Consider the following 15,637-nt stretch of genomic DNA (forward strand, 5'->3'; position numbering starts at 1 on the left):
AACTGGGAATGGAAGTAAAGCAGAATTATTACACATGCAGAATCAGGTCCTTTTGTAAAACTGTTAGTAAAAAGCACTATTCTTCAGGTACATGTTATGCAACTTTCTTTGACCTACGCTGACTGTATACTGACAAACGATAGCACATTCTAAGGATGGTATTTTCCAGTTTACACAGAAACAACTCTCATAACAACAGTGGAATATTACCCATAAGATTTACTTGAATGGACTCACTGCGGTAAACCTTCACCTTTGACCTGCCAATTGCCACAGGGAGAAATACAAACTCCAAGCTAGCCAACCAGTGTAAACAATAAGGGTCTTAACTTTAGGCACAAGCTACATACCTACAACCTTTCCCTTAACACACTGACACTTGCATCCTCTGCTTATAAAATACAATCACTAAGTTACTATTGAGTATCACTCTCCAGGCATCCTCTACTGTATTGCACTACTGCTTCTACAAAAAGTCACAATAAAAGGAACTGACCCGAAACATATATTCTATAATTATGTAGCACTACATCTTGATATGAAGGACTACTGCGAAATGCATTCCAGTTAAGCAAAAAAAAAATTGAAGCTGCCACACCAAGTCAGTTAAGAGATACACAATCCATGGTATAATTCTTCTTTCGGCTTTTTCCTGGTTAGGGTTTGCCACAGCGGATTGGAAGTGAAGTTTTACAGTGTCAAGTTGCCAGCCTGGCACCCAACCTTCCACAGAAGGCACACACACACACCTAGGGCCAATTTTAGAGTGTCCAGTCCACCTACAGCATGTCTTTTGGATGTGGGAGGAAACTGGAGCACCCGGAGGATGCCCACGCGACCACAGGGAGGACATGCAGACTACACACAGAAGGCACCCCAGCCGAGGATCGAACCAGAGAACCTCTTGCTGTCAGATGGCAACACTAACTGCTGCACCACCATGACCGCCCTACAATCCAAGGTACAATACACACCGAAAAGTGATCAAGTTGATTCCATCTTATACTGTAGGCAGAACTGAAATGAAACCAAGACCAGTAGGCAAAAGAACTGCAGTGCAGGCATATAAATCAGAAAAATGGATTAGGTTCCAAAACGTCACGTTAGTATGACTGCAGGCACAAAAGAATCAACAGCCTAATACTGAGCGCTGTTTATAAAGACAAGCTATCCAGTAGGCAGTGTTGTACTTTAGGCCAAAAACCTGCTCAGTAACAGTAACCAGTAGGCAAAACACAATACTAACATAACAGGGTTTGTATCTGTACACATTAAAACAACATTTGTACATTCTGTAGCATTCTCCCAGCCACTATCCCCCTACATTTGTTTCAATTTTTCACCACAATTATAGACAAAACAAAAATAAGTTAATGAAAGTTTTTGTGCAAGACTAACTCCCCAAACCACCCAATCCTCTTAGCACAAGAACTCTTCCTAGATTACCTCACCCCGCCAACCCCAAGACTACATCTGGACATTAATTACAGACAAACCTCCCTTTCTCAATCTATTAGCAGAAAAATTCTGGACAAATGTAAAACAGTGGAGCAACCCACAACCCTCACCCTTTGACCGAAACCTCTTAGCACAAGAATTCTGTACAAAAGTAAAACACTGGTACAACCACATCTCCTTAACCCCCACCCTCTTAGCACAGGAATTCTGGACAAAAGTAAAATAGCCTATCAACAAATTAGGAAAAAAGTACCAAATAAACCAAGCCAAAGTGATATTATACCAACTTACTATGGAAACACCAAAAGAAAATCCACAAAAATTCTAGACAATTAACATCCTTCACCCTGGCAAAACCTCAATCCCCTTCCTAATATACCCAAAAGCACAGCCACCATTGCAGAACACTAACAAATATTTCACTGAAAGCATTCTATCACTAACCAAAAACAACAAATTACCTAACATCAATCGACATCTCACCCAAAAATAATAGCTTAATATTCTCCTTCCACCCCATCTCCACAAAGACCATTGAAAAACTCCTAAAAAACTCAAACCTACCGCAAAACCACAAATGCCGCTGATAATCTACAATGAAATTTCTAAAAATAGCAGCCAAAGCCATTTCTTACCATGTCTCAATACTTAATAGATCCATTACTGAGCAATATGTCCCAACCATCTTGAAAATATCACACATTATACCCTTGTACAATGGTGGAAACTCGACAGAACTTACAAATTATAGTCCCATAGCAATTCTCTCCTCATTATCTAAACTTCTAGAATGATGCATTCATTCTTAACTTCAGCTGTATATCACAACCAATAATTTACTTGCCAAATTCCAACATGGCTTCAGGCCTCATCATAGTACCACAGCTGCCCTCCTCAGTTGTACCAACACGATCAGTTTTGAAATTAAGGTAAAAATAGGATCATCTGCATTTCTAGATTTGTCAAAGGTCTTTCATACAGTCTGTCACAACAAACTACTAACTACTCTTGCCAACCTTAATCTCAGCCCCTTAGCCCTCATATGGTTCTAAAGCTACCTAACAGGTTGTAAACAGGCAGTAAAATGACTCCAAGATCTATGTCGTCTACTCCCAGTCACATTATGAGTCCCACAAGGCTTCATCCTTGGTCCACTTCAGTTTAGTGGATTTATTAACAACCTAAATACAACCACCTCCCTTGCATCCACAATCCAATATGCTGACGACTCTACATGTATGTGCCACATCTACCATGCAACAGCTCATGTCACAATCCAAGCTGATGAATAATACCACTTACTCCATAATCCTAAAACTATTCACTTAGACATCACCTTGTAAGACTGCCCACCTATTCCTGGTATAGCAAACTCTGTAATATCCTTTTCTTCTCTTTGTCCCATCATCTATCTCTCCTCGTTTTCATCACTCCTATCCCTCTCTCTGTCTTGTCCTCTCTCCACTTTGTTACATATACAGCATAGATACTACCTATAAAAATAATGAGCCTACTCTAACTCTTGCCCCCAATAGCTAACACACACACTTTCCTCCTAACCAACTGGCAATCAGAATTAAATGTATATTATAGCTCACATTCCTTATATTGTCTGTTGTAAAATCTGATAAACCATACTTATTTTACATATTTCTACTACTTGTGTAGAAAGATAAATAAAAAATAACAGATAATTATCTCTCCTTGTATAAATAATTACAATATTGTCTTCACAAATATGTTACCATATGGAGCAGAAAATGGGTTCTATCCCAGTCGGACTATTCAGTAAACAAATGTAAAATAAATAAAATAAATAGTACAATCACAGATACTCACCCCCCCAATCCTGTTAGCAAAAGAACTCTACACAAAAGTACAATAAAACGGGTACAACCACAGCCCCGAACCCCCAACCCTCTTAGCACAAGAACTCTACACAAGTAGAATAAAACTGGTACAACCACAGCCCCTCACCCCTCCAGTCCTCTTAGCACAAGAAATCTGCACAAAAAAGTAATGCAATCACGTGCCCAGGTTACCCCCACAAAAAATAAAGTTAAAACTAAACTCCCAAATTTAACTTTTATGCAGTTTATAGAAGACTTCTTCCAATGCTCTGCTCCCTTTTCATAACTGTAGACTGATCTGCTCTGCTTGCTTCCTCTCCAGACCAGTGTAGTCCTTTTTAAATTGCCCTTAAAAGGACAGTTTTCATACCTTTTAGAAATTGCCCTTAGAAGGACAGTGGAAAATAGTTTTGTCCAACAACTACGACAGCTCCTGGAAGGCTTGAATCCACCATCTATCTGTTCTCTGTCATCATGCCAGTAATCCAAACTTGCTTGATCTGCCACTGATATGCTAAATGGAAACCTCCTCTGTTAAAAAAACAAGAGAAGTAATCCTTACTATCCACATCTGCCTTTTTAAAGGCAGTTGACAAAGAAGTGCTTTGCAAAGACCAATCATCACTTCCTTGTTTGCAGCCAATCGGATCCCTTGCTTCACTAAAGTGGACTTGACTGAATGCAGCTTACAGACGAAAAACACACACACACACACACACACACACACACACACACACACACACACACACACACACACACACATACACACACACACACACACACACACACACACAAAAAAGGGAAAAAAGTTTACAATCATGTGGTGAAGTCACTGAACCATGTGGATGTCCATGAGGTGCCAAGGAAGTAATGGAGTAGACAGTGCAAACCAAGGCTGCTAGGTGAGGGGCGCTCATTTTGGGGAGATTCTGTAGGTGCCTAACACCGTGTTTGTTTGTAAGTGTTGTAGGTATTTTGGGGTTTAACCTTCTGCCTGTCAGTAACTGTGCTGGTGAAATTCGGCAGATTACAGAGGTATGGTTCTATATTCCAGGAGGAGTCAAATAACAGTTAGTTTAATTGGAATAGTGAGTCATTTTCGGAATGGTTTTGATTGTTTGGCTCATTCTCTCCACTTCAACATCTGAGTATACTGAGCAAATTCACAGTCTTTAGCCAAAGGTGGACATTTCTGACAGGAAACTTTGGACTATTATTAGCCACTGGGCTGGATTCATGAATGAGCCCATTGGTGTGGTACAGACCTATTACTGTATTTGCAGACAGCACAGTAGTATTAAAGGCAATGAATGCAGTAGTATGGATAAACAGAATGAACAAGGTGACTGGTGAGGTAGTCAAGGAGGAGAGGAAATGTCAGAAATGAAGAAGATTGATGTAGGTGAGACTTTACAAAGAAAAGTGAACTTGAAGCTATGATCTCACACCACATTGCTTGAAACTCATGAGGATGTGAATGAGAAACACAAAAAGCAATCCCCCATATTGACAGGCTGCTGGTACACACCCACTAAAAGAAAAGCTGTATAGGAGGTTGTAAGGTGCAATGAATGGATGCTCAGTAAGCCAATGAAAGGAGTGGGAGAGGAAAGTAGAGGAAAGCAAGAGTAGAGGAAAATACAGCAGGATGGTGGGAGATAAAATGTGTGTCTTTATGTATGAAGTGAGAGAAGTGAAGATGGGATGAAACGAAATATTGAGGAAGAATAGAATGTGAGGACAAGCAGTAGGGGAATACACACACACAAACACACACACATTCACAGAGAGACAATAGACAAGTAGGGGATGGATGTGGACACACAACAGAGTGAGACATGGAGACACATGGACAGAAAAAGGATAGATAAATTGCCAAAGATGGACTGGGGCACAGACATCCAGCTACTTGCTGAATGGCCCAGGGGAACTTTACTGGGACCTAGTAGGGGGTGGCTCTGGGTCTGTATAGCCCAGTGGCAGGGATGACACCCATCTTTGATCACCAGATGCCTTTGGTCAGCTTGTCCACCAAGTCTGCTGCCTGCTACATGAAAGGTTATTGTATGGTGATCCAGTGGGTCATTGCCTGATCAACTGCAGATACCACTATATTCTCCAGTTCTGACACAGCTCAGGCTGGTGATCAAGGTGGGTTACCTGCCTGTGATGCTCCAGAATCTTTCCCAGTTGAGACAGTCCCACCCTGCTCATGAGTTTCAGTCACAGATTTGGCTAGAGTTGCAACATGATGAGGCTGATATGCCTGTGGCTCTGGTGGACCAAAGTGACCTTCATAATAATTGAGGAGGCTAAGATTAGTGATGATGACCCAGAGGTGAAATGGCAGATATAACCCAGGAGAGTACATGGATGCAACTGACCCTGATATGCCTCTCACTCTTCTTTGTCTTTAATGTCTTCTGTCTCTTGCAACAGCTGGCAGCATTGTCTTCATGATCTACATGGGATGAAAGACAAAAGGGATATGTAGGTAATCATGTTACACATATGGGGGGGGGTTTGAGGAAGCTCAAATTACCATGTAACTATACAACTCCTCACAAATGTGCAAGCAAGCAAAAGCCTGATGTTATTCTGTCTACCCAACATTACTGAGTCAAACACTGGAGAAATAAAATGAAAAATGTTTTAGTGGTTAAGTTGAACACAAAATGAGGTATGGCATGTAAAAGTGAAATTCAGAATATCCATGTAGTTTAACAAACTATTTTATCATTTTAAGTCAGGAAAAGAAAAGACAAATAGCCGGGCAGGTGCAACAGAAGGCTTGCTTGTACAAGCTTTTGCAAGGCTTACTGCTGTGATGTGGGTGAACTGTGTTCACACTAGGATTATCAGCAGTGGTGCAGCAGACAGAGGCAAATATAACAAGTGTGTTAATTCTCATACCATGTTAGATCTGCAGAGAAGCCAGAGGGTAGCACAAACTGTTCAGGATGGTACATGGAGGCAACTCAAAAGAAAGAGAGAGAGAGATTCATTTATTTGTAGCAGGCCAAGGCTAACACTCCTCACAAGGTCACTATCATTGAGAACCAAATGAGGAATACCTCACTGTACCTCAACCTGCATTTTGTAGTTTATGGCACCAGGAAGGACATCAAAAGTTCCTCATCAGCTATCAAAACATCCAAATGAGTTCAGTAGGACCAGGGGTGATTCTCCTCAGTACTAAACTATGCAACTTTGCTGTAGGTTGTGATATCCCCCTCTGGGCCAGTAATCAAGGAGCCTGAATCCTCACCACTGACACTGGAGAGGGACGTTCACTTGGAATACAAATGTATGCACTCAGTATTTCCAGATGCAGACCTCTCTGCATCAAGCACAATTTCCCTTAAGAGCACACAGGGAACACAATCAGCCTTGTCTGGGTTTCTCTCTCTGTCTCTCCCCAGGTCCGCAATAAGACTGCCTAGTTAAGCCATGTGCCCAAGCCAAGATGTCCACTCCTCTCTCTGTGCAACCAGTGCTCTGTGTCGATGCTCCAAGTAGCTGACACTCAGAAACACACACACACACACACACACACACACACACACACACACACACACACACACACACACACACACACACCCACACACACACCTGGGAATGGCAGGCACAGATTTGCCTGCTGTGTCCCCTTCTGCCCAGACTATAAAGTAACTACCACTAGGCACTACAATGCCAGCTACCTAAGGGTCTTGCAAGGGGTACCCAATTATACTGAGTGAAATTAATATTACTACCAATGGTAATGTTGACCAAACAGAAAGGCTTTCAGGAGTGGCCACACTTAACACCAAATAAATGTAAGTACTCTCAAGGGTTAAAATATTTCTCTAAAAGACCAGCCACAATGAGAAGTTTGAATATATTTAATAATAAATAATAAAATAAAATGAAAATACTACATATATGTTTACAGTAAACACCACAGTTTCTATCTCAGGAAATATTAAAAATAACACAGCTGGAAAGATTCACACAGTTACAGAAAAAACAATAGTTAACTAGTCTCACTATATTTTCCTAACTGATTTAGAAAATTACTATCTCTGGTCACTTGGTAGCACAAAGCAAAATGAAGTAGGTAAGTGGTCTTCCTTCTATGACAGGTTTCCAAACAGAGTGCTAAGAAACACTAACAGTAAGACTGACCCAACAAGGGTATGAACTGGTACCAAAATGAAACAAACCCAAAAAACATACTAGATAGATCGACTTTAATAACGGTGAAAACAAAGTCCAATGACTAAGTGCTTTCGCCAAACTATCTTGGCTTCATCAGATTCTGATGAAGCCAAGATAGTTGGGAGAAAGGACTTAATCATTGGACTTTAATAGTCATTGGACTTTATTTGTTTTCACCATTATTAAAGTAGAGTGCTTAGCAACTTTATTCTCCTCTAATATTAAAATATTATTTCTGAACAGAATGACATCACATATATTTGGTCATCTAACATCTGGTCCCCATGCTATCACCAGCAGTAGAAGCTGCCAAGACTTTAACACCTACATGTCAATAATACATACACAAAAGCATTGCTCAGATCTGGTGCAGCTGCGGGAAGTCATAAAACCATAAAACACTTCCCTTTTTCCTACTGGAGCTAATAAACCATACTTCTTACAGAGATTACATCTCTGGCTTCATTCAAAACTTTGAGATAATATATTTATGGCCTAGGCCCTGTAGTTTAATTTTCTTACTATTTTTGGAGGCTGAAATTAACCTCTTCTCTTCCACTATCCTCTGTCAAAACATATACATTTAATTCAGTTACAATATTACATGTACATTGCTTTTCTTTTCAGCAGGGTACACTGTTGATACATTTTAACACAAGCATCTTTATAAATACATTTTTATACAATACAAGCATCTGTACAAATCAGTTTGACACACAAATGCAGGCATATGTTACACATCCACTGCCCTACTTCTCCTGGCATGGCTGGCAGTACCTCCTATTGTCACATAGGTCAGCCACCTTTTTGTGGAATGAGGCACCTGAAAGGTCATTGAACATGCCTAGCAACCTGCAAACATGCAAAGTCATGCAAAGTAGAAATAATTATTCCAAACTCCTGTGGAAAATCCACTTTTTCCTTGTTAGAACCTTGAAGCATACATTACTTGTACTTCTTTATACCCATATCACTGTGTCAATGGAAGTGCTGTGGTATAACTGGCACAAACAAATATTTACTATTTCTAGCACCATAACAACGTATGTAACAGACTACCTTTCAATGAATTTAGCCAGAATTAATGTCTAGTCAACTGCAATAGCTACTAATGTATCAGCCACATAGTTGTCAACTTACATTTATTGCAAGGAAATACTTATTCACTTTTTCTAGCTATTACACTGCAGTACAACAGCTGACATTATTCTTACTGTTTCTGTTGCATTACATGGGAACATATGAGCGTATTTCCATCACAAGATCAAGACCATTTATTTAGTTTACAATGCACAGTATTTAAAAATTATTCATACTAGTGCCAGAATGTTATGCAACAACATACCTCAGATCCAGACCTGGATATCAACCACCCAACCTCATATAATGGAAATGTGATGGCACAGCACTGGTAACAGTAATCAAGGTGCCTCAATCCTCACCACTAACACCAGTGGGGGATGTACACTGGGAGGATGACAAGTACACACACAGTAAAGTGCAATTTCCCTTAACAGCACACAGAGACCACAGTCAGTCTGGGGCTGGTTTCTCCCTCTTTCTCCATTTCCCCAATAAGACTCCCCATTGGCACAGTTATAGGGTTGAGATCTCAGTTGAGTGGCCAAGCCATGACCTCCAGCACCCTCTCTGTCCAACCAGTGCTTCATGTCTCTGACCAAGTAACTGACACACACAAACTTTGAGGTTTGATTTATATACAAACACACACACACACACACACACACACACACACACACACACACACCTGGGAAAGGCTGGCACAGGTTTACTAGCTATGCTCCTTTTGCCCAGACTATAAGGTATAAGACTTTAACTATCTCTGCCACCAGCCACATCCTTATCAGCTACTTTAAGGCCCTTAACAAAGGGTGTCCAATCTTACTGTGTAATGTTACTATTAATCCGAATGGTAGTTTGACCAACAGCAAGGCTATTAGGAGTGGCCCACAGTGTCACCAAATAAATATGCAAGTGCTCTCAGAACTTAAGTATGTCTCACAAATATCAGCCACAATGAAAGGTTTAAATATATTTAATTATAATTAATAAACAAACAAGAAAATAGTATATAATCACAGTTACATTAGAGTTCAAAATCACAGGAAATATTTAAAACAACATTGCAGGACAGTCTCAAATAAATAAAGAAAACATATAAATTAAGCTTTGCTGTACTGTTCCCTAGACTTACTTACAGAGTAAGTAGGCAGATGATGTGGTGAGTGGATGTTCTTGTCAGGTCAAAGACAAAACACAAAATGCTCTCTCTCTCTCTCTCAGAGACTTCTTAAATTAATATTTCAGATATTACTGCTAGGGTAGCTTGTAGCATGACATCACTTCTTGTCATCTGACTCTATCCCAGGTGAAACTCGTCACTGATAAAGCTGGTAGCATTCAGCATGTACGTGTGAAAATACATAGACCTCAGATCTTTTGGCAAATGGTGGAAGTTGTAAAGTAATTTACATTCCTCTACATTAAAAGACAATACAAAAAACTTCTAGTTCTAGACATTAAAATATTGTCTCCTATTACACTGAAACTGAAAGCATTTCTTTTTATGGCCCAGCCGTAAAGTAATTCAACTTCAACTATCTTCTGAAGTTAACTTCTTGTATTGCAGTTTCCATTGTTAAAATATCTACATCTAAACAGTTATAATGGTGTATGTACATTTCTGTTCTGTTCCAGTAGGGTACACTATGGATACATTTTTTAAAGCGCAGTACTTTACAACCCTTTTCAACACACACTACTGTACCAGCAATTTGATAGACACATAACACACAGCTCTAATACATTTGTAACAGAAGCATATGAATAATGTTGATTCTCACAAATAATATATAATTATTTACAAAATACCAGACAGCTGTGTTGGCAGTATATCTGTTACACTTATATATAAATCATGTTACTATTCGCAAATGTTATAGAATTATTTAAAAAATTCCAGGTAGCTGTGCTGACAGTATCTCCTTTTGTGTCACCAAATTCTAGCTCAAACCCCAAATACAGGACAGATAATTTGCAATTCATGTGTATGAAATGTTTAGAAAAATTCAACAGGGCAAAAGGTCAGGAAGAATTATTATATTTGACTACTCAGATACTAAACCAGAGCTACATGCAGATTAACTACCAATGAAGAAAAGAAGAAAAAACAATTTCACACTGACTGCATTTACTTTAGACCCAAATATGTGAAACAACTCCTTCCAGATGCCATGTCATAGCTCTTCGACAGCTGCAAAGAACACTTACAATAAGGATATCCCCTCAGAAATTATGTTGCTAGGCTCTTTACAATTTTTGATAAGAGCTACAAGAATGAATCAGTACTCTAAAGCAACAAATCTACTAGACTGGATTTTGTATAAACAACAAAACATTTACAGGCAGAGTGGCATTCTACCAGATCATTTTGGTGACCACAGCCCTAGTCATACCATATCAAAGCACCAAATACCTCCGGTCACCTCTAACACCACTGATACATGCAGCCTGAAAACATAAACCAGTAGACTTAATTGGAGGAGAAATCAACATAAAGAAACTTGCTGGTGACATTAATTTCGCATTAGACATTTTTCTTTTTTTCTTTTTAAACCAGCTTAACAAATATGCTCAATTGTAAAGAATATAAATGAGAAATAATTTTCCTAGGATTGAGATGCAGAAAAGTGAGTAATAAATGGCAAGCCCGTATTAGAAGAGCAAACATCTCTTTCTTCAATATGCAACAAACTAACCTAAATAATCCCTCATTTGTTCTGGAAAACTATAAACAAATTGCTTAAAAGTTCTAAAATGACTGCTCCAAATGAACTGAATCTGCCAGTATTGTCAAATACAGCAAACAAATTTGCAAACTTTTTTGACTCTATAATACATTCACCACTATCACACCAACCTCTTCCTCATTTCAACTTCTGGCCAACTTCAACAGCATTCATGAAGAAATACTAAGCAAACTAAAAGCCTGTGACAATTCCTGTCTGGGCGGCCTTCCACAAAGTTCAGTAAAGAAACCATTACCTTACATTGCTGCCCCATTCACAGGGTTAAGTGACAGTAATTTATGAGGACATTCATTGCCAGATTTTTGGAAACATGCCAAGAGTGTACCGCTGCATTAAGATGGTGATAATGGTAAAATAGACAGTTACAGTCCAACAACCATATGGAGACTGTTGTTTACAATTCTGGAACATAGTTTACATATTTAAATAAAGAGTCAGCTGACAGAGCACAGTATGATTACCCAGATACAACATGGCTTTAGACTAGGCCACAATACACAGAGTGCCCTGATAAACGTTTTAGACCATTTACCAAATAAATATAGAGGCCTGATGTCTATCACATTAGTTTTTCACTTTTCCAACACCTCTGATGAAGTAAATTATCAACTATTTTTAGCAAGACTAGAATGCATCGGATACTCTAATGCTGTACTGAGCTGGTTCACAAACCACTTCAGACATCTAAATAACCCAGACTTACTCTTGCCCCCCCTGTAAAATTCTCAACCTCTAAAGACAAAATCACTACTACAGTCCTCTCTCAACTTAAACTCTACTATAGAATTTCACATCTGCTCTCCCCAGCAGCTGTATATCTCTAGCTAAAAATGTTTTCCTTCCTAAACTGAAATATGTTCTTTTTTTCTTATAGTATTTTACTCAACAATATCCAAAGGCTACAGATAACATAAACTAAGATCTTCAGATATGGTGTACTTGCAAGACAAGCAGTTTCCTACAGAGGCTGAAATGGCTTACAGTCTCTGAAAGGGTAATGTATTTTCTAGATACATTGATGCACAAAATAATAAAAGGTGGTCACAGCATAAGTTTCTTATCATTGATTTACATGTACTTTTGCTCTCTATGTATTGGTGTAAATCCATGTTCTGGCTAAAATGAGTCTTTGGACCAGGCCTACCCAGTTACTGAATAGTAAATAAATTAATAAATTGTACCTCATTAGAGCAATGACAAAATAAAATTACCTGTTGGACAGCAAACATTGGGGTATCACAGGGATTAATTCTTGGGTCTTTATTGTTTATTTTATTTATTGACATTTGTTAACCTGGTTGGTCCAACTGGACCAGTAGCCCATTTTCAGTGGAGATCCGAGGAGAAAAGCGCCAGATTACAAAGAAGTTAATAATTAAAAATTCAGAATCACACTCCAGAATAATTTACATTATCTGCGGAGACCAGAGGGGAACATCTCCAAGATTACAAAATAGAGTATCATATTAAAAAAATACAATTTACATTCAGAAACATTACAGTATGTATGTTAGTACAAACTTCAGGAATGTGCAAAAGTTAGAGCTTACATAAACTAGATAGAATTTGTTGAAAAAGATTAAACAAATACTATTCAACACATTATAACCAATGTACAGTGTGAGGAAGATGTGTTAACTAGGAACCTCATAGTAGATAGAACTATAATAATAGGGGGAGGGTATTGAAGGTATTTCTAGTGGTGGGAGTATGAAACAACTGAGAGATGGCATTTAGGTTGGGTCATGGCAGGGCATGTCTTGATGTTGAGAAGATGAAGTTTTTTTTTTAAAGTGTTGTGGGTGAGTAACAGAGCGAATATGTATAGGGAGTTTGTTCCAAGATTGGGCCACAGAGCATTTATACAGAAGTTTACCTACATTTTTTTTGAATGGTAAATATCTAAACGTTGCTGGTTAGAGCTCTGTAGGGTCCGAGATGGGGAGTAGGGGGATATGAGAAAGGATAGAGCAGGGCATGAAGATGGTTTATAAAGAATGGTGTGTAATACCTGAAATTGTGATAGCATGAGTTGTTGGGGAAGCTCAAGCCATTGGAGGGCATTTATAGATAGACAGTGGTAAGAGTTATGAGGAGAGCACATAATGAATCAGGCTATTTTGTGGTATATTTGTTGAAGTTTGAGCAAGGTTGTGGATTGGATATTAGATAGAATTGGGGCAGTATATAGAAGGGAGGGAAGGAGAAGTCCTTGAGACAGGGAGAGTCTGGCATTGGAGTTTAGGAATTTTTTATTACGATATACTAGTCCTAGTTTCTGGTGAGTTTTTTTTGATACATTGTAGTAAGTGAAGGTGAAACTTAAGTTCATCATCAATGATGACACCTAGGAACTTAGTTTGAATTTCTGGTTTTATGATAGTGTTATTAGAGGATGTAATGGTAAAAGTAGATTTGTGATGAGAGAGGGACTGAGGGAGAAAGAGCAGAAGCTTGGTCTTTTTTGGATTAAAAATGAGTAGATTGTTGGATAGCCATTTTTCAGTAGCTAAGAAGGTATTTTGGATTAGGGTAAGAAGTTCAGAGATATTACTGGAGGCAAAGATGAGATGAGAGTAGAGTCATCTGCATATTGGATAAGAGTGGATTGTTGGCAGGATGTGTGTAGTTCATTAGTGAATATATTAAACAGGAGAGGACCTAAAATGAAACCTTGTGGCACACAGGTTAGTACTGGGATACAGGGAGAACAGGATGAGAGCCATTTAATGGACTGTTGTCTACAGGAGAGATAGCTAGAGAACCAGGTTAGGGAGGTAGTAGATAAGATTAGCCAGTTTGGTTAGTAGTAAAGGGTGAGAGACAGTATCAAAAGCTTTAGACAGGTCAAGGTGGGAGGGTGACCTAATGGTTAAGGTGTTTGCCTTACATACACAAGGTGCAGGGTTCAAGTCTTCCAAGGGATAATTGGCTAGGCTTAAAAATGGCTCGCAAGGGCAGTTAGCCTAGTACTAATCTATGAACCTATAAAAAGACAGAATATGAGTTGGTTGTTGTCATGGGCCTCAGTGATACCATGTGTAAATGACAGGAGGGTAGTAGTTGTGCTGTGGTTAGGCTGGAAGCCATGCTATGTGGAAGTGAGTGGATTATGCCAGAGGAGATAGTTTAGAAGCTGTGAATGGATACATATTTTGAGTATTTTAGAGAGAGGGGATATGATAGCAATGGATCTGTAGTTAGATGGGTCAGTTGAGCTTCCTCCTTTATGGAGGTGGATTCTGTAAAAAGATTTCCATATATGAGGTGCAGTGGCTTCTTTAATTGACCTGTTGATGAGAATAGATGCGGGTGTGTTATAGATTCAGCAGCCAGTTTGAGGAAACTAGATGGGAGATTGTCTGAAGAGGCAGAGCAGGGTTTCAACTTCAGAAGAAGTGTTCTGATGTAAGAAGTAGAAGCAGGTTGAAAGGAGAAGAGATTTTTATTGAGTGGGTGGGAAGGAGAAGTGATAGAAGTAGAGTTAGAGTTGGAGGGCAAGAGTTTTTATATTGTGTCTATGAATTATTTATTAAGGAGGCTAGCAGTCTCTAGTGGAGATGTGTTTGGGAAAGGGGAGGGGTTGGACGGCGGCCAGGAGAAAGAATATTGTGAAGAGTTGACCAGAATTTATGTGGGTTGGTCTTACCATTGAGTTGGGCAGAGTTATAGTAGGTTTTTTGTCTTTATTGGTTAGTTTTTTGACAAGATTCCGTAATTCTCAATAGTAGTATAGTAGGGGTAGCTCTTTTTTCTTGACCAAGGCTTTCCAAGCATTATCTCTTTTGTGCATAAGAGATCTAGTTTCTTTGGTAAGCAAAGGGGCATAATTAGATTTGATTCTAATTTTCCTGGATGAAGCAAGTGAGTTGAAAGTATCCAGGAAAATACTATTGAATTTGCTCACTGCATTATCAAGTGAAGGATGCCAAAGGAAGGACCAGTCAATATTAGACAGTATAGAATTAAACTGAGTGTAATTGAAGTCAGTAAGTTTGCGACAGTGCCTGTAAGGGTGGGATTTGGGTGTTTGGTTGGAGTGCCTTCGAATAGAGGTAGGGAGATGGTCACTTAGGGAGTCTGGTGAGGTAGTCGGGCTATGGTAAAGTTTGGGGGATTTAATGAATATCCAGGCAGTAGTGGAGCTGGAGGAAGAGTTCGTATTGAAGAGAGAAGATGATGTTAGTTGATGAAATCCATGGAGTTTTAAACTAAATTGTGGAGAATCTGTTGTAAGTTTGGACTAGTCTATGTTGACATCTCCTAGGATGAGGGTTTCATAGGGTATGTTTTGGGGAA

The sequence above is a fragment of the Protopterus annectens genome, chromosome 7.part0, assembly GCF_019279795.1.
Source record: "Protopterus annectens isolate FY-2018-M chromosome 7.part0, PAN1.0, whole genome shotgun sequence".
In the NCBI taxonomy this organism is placed as follows: Eukaryota; Metazoa; Chordata; order Ceratodontiformes; family Protopteridae; genus Protopterus; species Protopterus annectens.